We start from the raw sequence: 5,516 nt of genomic DNA, 5'->3' as shown, positions 1-5,516 counted from the left end.
CCGTTATCTCAAAAATTGAAATATCATTTTTGGCACTTTTTGCCCCGTATCTCCGAAACGGCTAAACCTGCCCATGTCATAAACTAATCAGCACGTCTTCTTAACAGCAGGAATTGTTTTTTGAATCATTCAAATCGGTTAAACCGTGTTCGCAAAATAGTCGACAAAAATTTGTATTTTACTAAGGTATGCCAATATGTGCAAAAACCTCTGAAACGTAAAGATATATAAAAAATTTCATTTTCGATTTTTTTGCGATTTCTATAATTTACTCTACTTGAAGTTAATAACCCCGTGATTTTTTGAAACTTTAGGTATATAAGATTTGAAATTAGTCGTTAATAATAACGCAAACTAAAATTTTATGATATTACAATTTTATATTACATATCAAAAAATGACGCACCTGCACACATTTGTATACGTCGGCTTGCAGCACAGTAGTTATGACAATATTATGCAGGACGCATTACATGTCTAATCGAAACAAAAAAATGTTTTAATATCGTTTAAGATCATATTGAAAAACGCCTATTACTAGTTACACCTATTACAAATAGTTCCAAGCTCCCTTATATATATATATATATATATATATATATATATATATATAAAGTTTTCTTTGAAATATATGTAAAAATGTAGTCTTTTGCAAAGCAGCCATGAAAGAAGAAAGAAAACTAGTTCTATTAAAGTTTTAACGTAAGGGTAATTTACGCTTCAAAGAGAACTCACCTACATCTTGCACAAAGAGAGAAATATAATATAATATAATATAATATAATATAATATAATATAATATAATATAATACAATATAACATAATATAATAAGCATGAAATATCACTTAATTATTCACAAATTGATACAAAAATCTTTTTTTAACTTCCCGTAGAGTAAGTTATTGTGATGGGACAAAAATCAAAATTGACAATTTTTACATTTCTCGACGTTTCTGAAGGTTTCTGAACATTTTGGTATACCTCAGAAAAAATGGATGTGTATGTGTTTGCGTGTGTATGTATGTACGGATACAAATTTCCAGTCACGTTTTCGGGCGCACGGATCAACCGATTTGAATGGTTCAAAAAACATTCGATTTCTATTGATAGGGAGATGAGCTGATTAGTTTTTGGCAAAGGCAGGTCCAGCAGTTATGGAGATAAAGAGCAAAGAGTGCAGAAAATAGAAATCGAGTTTTTGAGAGAACGGAGCATCCGATTTGAATGTTCTAAAAAACATTCAATTAGTAATGATTGGGAGAAGTGTTTGTCAGATTTCGGCAAAGGCAGGTCCAACTATTTCGAAGATATGGAGCTAAATGTGCAAAAAATGGCAGTTTTTGAGAGAACTAAGCGTCCAATTTAAATGATTCAAAGAACTTTCTGCTTGTCTTAACAAAATAATTGATTTTGAAAAAAAAAATTGTTTCAACTTTTTTTTTTCACAATTTTTTTTTTTTGTGTATCGAAAATTATTCAGATTTTATTTTTAATTCCGACTAAAGTTCTAATATATTTCGAACAAATAATTTCAACTTTGCAATTCAGTTTATATAATTCTTATAAATATTAGACAATGTTACAATATTAATAATAATCTATTTCAAAACATTCAGTATTTCTCGGTACGGGAAGTTCCAGCAATTTGCCTTAAGGCACGATGCCAGACACCCAACTAGTTTTTAATTTGAATTCTCGGTTTCTTAAAATTTCCTTAAGGCACGATGCCATGCAACACTATTTTTAAAGTAGTTATTCAAGGTATGGTAAAAGGTTGGAGAGAGCAGTCTACATACATATATACATACATATGTGTATGTATAATATACCAAGTTGGTTTTTCATCCGTAGCTTATCTTGTCTAATATTATTATCAGTTATCAAATTCAGCAAATTCAGCAAATCCGCAAAGATGTTGAAGTGTGAGTTGAAGACGGTACTTGGAGCACGACATCGTATAATTGGCGAACAGTTACTCGCAGTATCAGTCGACTCGATTTTCGAATTTAGATCAAGTTTTCGTCCGCTAGTTGGACCGAAAGGAGATAGGGACAACATCTACGAAAGGGTTGGTGGAGACTATCACAACCTCTGATATGGTAACTACCACGAAATGATGCGAGAGTTACAATAGTTATAATTTAGTTCGGTGTTTGCAGCCAGCACTCGAACTTTTGTTTTGATAAAGTTTTATACATCCAAGTAATGGAGTTGCTGATGAATTTTCGTTTTGACAAGCACGATACCAAATAGTTTCGTTCTGTCGCGATTTGTAATAATGCTTTCAATGTTTGCAAAAGTACTTCCGAGCGGAATGATTACACAGCACATAAGTATGAAACAAATGTAAACTTGTTATTTCCATTAAACCTTATCCAGTTTAGACGCACGAAATTAAATGTATTATCACGCCCATTCAAAGAAAGCGCGGAAAGAAACGTGAAATGACTACACGACATCGTTCTAAGCACGAAGTAAAAATAAAGGAGCTAGGGGGTTGTTGTAATAATATTTTTTTTTTGAAATCAATATATCTTGAGATCTGCCTTTGCCAAAATCTAATCACCACTTCTCCCAATCATTACAAATTAAATATTTTTAAAATCATTCGAATCAGATACTCCGTTCGCTCAAAAGCACGATTTCTAGTTCCTGAACTCTGCTCCGTGTTTCCATAATGGCTGGACCTGCCTTTGCCCTATAATAATAATATAATTATACTGAGAGCTTGTTAAATAAATGAATAAACCAGAAATTACAACCAACCTTTTCTATTGAATCTGTATAATTCTTGTATGTTACCACTAGCCTCAAGGTTTTGTTTCAACTAACCCATGTTATGATTTTTTTTACATTAATTATGATAACTATTTAAACAATTTAGCAAACACAAAAATTGTTACACATTATCAAAAATCGATTTAAAACAAAATTAGATATATAAAATTCAAAATTAGTTGTTATTGAAAACTCAAAACAAAACTTTATGATACATCAATTTTATATTAGTTGCCAAAAATGACGCACCTGCACACTTCTGTTTACTGCATAAACTTGCGAGTCAATATTAGGAGACAAAAAAATATTTTATTATCGTTTAAGATTCTATAAACGCATGTTATTACTTAATAATGAGCCCCCGGCTCCCCTACACAATAAAAGAATTTGACACAGTTAATTTTCAATCTAATTTAATGGCGTTGCGCGTTTTTGTTTCTACAAGACCGTAAGATTCATATGCTATGGCCAAAAAATATTTACAATTAATTGCAGCTTATTACAAGTCATAATTTGTCTTAATGACACACAGTGGGGCAGGTGGAGCATTGGGGCGACCAGACAACACGGATTGTATTAAGCCCCAAGTCACGTTTTGAACGGCGTTCTTTTAAACGAGAGCGTTTATAACATCCACCTTCCGGAAAACGTAGCACTGTATTTCTTTTAATTTAAATAAAGAACGCACTTAATGTTACGTAGGAGCTATGTTGATGAGCTAACACTTAATATCAATTACGTGCTCGAAAATAAAGTGAGAACGTACCTACTCACTACTAATTAAATATCGCCAATTATACTTTTTTAACGACATACGTTTCATAAAATTTATAGCCAAACATTCATATCCATTACCTTCACGAGCATCATTATTACACAAAAGTGGATATGTCGTTCATAAATATTTTTAAATTTAATAAGCGCATTACCATGACTAATGACCTACATCAACGTGTTTTACTGTGGTTTTATTTTTCGAATAAAATACGTATAAAACAAATATCGTCGCTTGTACAGTGCGAAATAATAAAACCACAGCTGCTGAAGTTGTAAAATCTTGTTAGACGGGATATTGCTTACAATTGAGAGCATCTTACTTGTACTGATAACCAAAAATATTATGCGGTTCATACAAGTAATTGTTACATTGAAACATGTTAGAAATAATTTATTGTTACATAGTTTAGTTGCATACTGTTTGAATTACTATATCGTTCAAACTTATTTTAAGACCTCACATTTAGTAAGAACTTACATTAAATTCTTCTGATTTAAATCATCTAATCATCAGAGTCATTTACTATATTAAGTTGACCAAGAAAATTTTATTAATATATGGTAAACCTTAAACATTACTTTGGAAATACTTAATTTTATATCGATCCACTGGCAAAAAAAAATCGGTCATCACGCGATTGAAATAAAACTAATTTGCTACTGTACAAGATGACATTTAAGTAAATATAAATACATCATATAACAATTTTGAATGAAGTAATATGGTAATACTCGTGATGCACACATTTATTAGTGTCAACCATTATACACATTTATATAATGGTAAATTATAAATTATATATTTATAACAGCATTAAAAATATGTATAATATTTTAAAACAATAATGTAATTTAAGTCATACTTCAGATATGACATGATCGGTTTGTCATTGTAATTAGCATTTTGAAATAAACTTTCATTAGAGAAATGAATAATTGTTCATTAATAAATTCTATAATATTCGTTCACATAGTGGATTATGTTAAACAACGCCTAAACAAATATTGTTTTCGCAACTCCACTCATCGTGTAATTGTGTTTGAGGAACTTCATGTAATTAAAATTAACATATATTAACTGACTGCATGTATTTTTTTTTACTTTTTTGCGATATAATATCATTCTTTGAACAGCTGTAATATCTGCCTTGGTTAAAAAATGGGGACTCTGCTAAAATTTCTTATTCATAGTGTAAAACCTAAACTCAGAACTACCATGAAAACCTTCGGCTGTGAAATTTACACGATCATTAAAAGTTGTTCTTCACAGTCGTCAACGGTGTGGAAATGAGTTACATGCTGAATTTTTTTCATTTGACGATATTTTTTTGCAACGAAAGTATGGTGACTGAAAAGTATGGGCAATAGTATGTAGTCAACTTAAAAATTGTTCATTGATGCCAAAGCATAAAAGTGAGAAAAGGTAATCACATAATTGCGTGTTACACTTAATTCTAAAAATAATAATTATCAACTCAAGGATCAAACATAGGATTTCCTTGATATTCTAGAAAGTGAAGGTTGAGGGTTAAACCCAATTCACTTCATCGATGCGGTATAGTAGAATATCGATACTGATACCCTCTTTATTCCTTTCAGTCATGTCTAGGAATATTACAGTAAAAGAAAAACTATAAGAGTCGTAATAGAATGCTTTCTTGAAACTACCGTCCCTGACGATTTCTGTAATGTCAACCCTATCCATAAGGCTGTACAAAAGAAAGTCAGGTGCTCGAATAGTAATAAAAAACTATTTTATATTTTAAAGTGATATGTGAAGAAATCACTGCGTTTATTCTTAATTATAATCGAAACAAAGCACCATTTATAAAAAATAATCTTATAAATGGATTAATAAAGTTACCACAACCAGAGCATCTACTTGTAGTAACTACGCAAATGTTATGACAAAACTCAAGAATTTATATGAAATCACATTTGCTATATAAATTTATATGAA

The sequence above is a fragment of the Ctenocephalides felis genome, unplaced genomic scaffold, assembly GCF_003426905.1.
Source record: "Ctenocephalides felis isolate EL2017-DRISC unplaced genomic scaffold, ASM342690v1 CF-g0.4_SCAFFOLD_01886, whole genome shotgun sequence".
NCBI classification, from domain to species: Eukaryota; Metazoa; Arthropoda; class Insecta; order Siphonaptera; family Pulicidae; genus Ctenocephalides; species Ctenocephalides felis.
The sequence above is the reverse complement of the archived record's forward strand: the minus strand, read 5'-3'. Positions refer to the sequence as shown.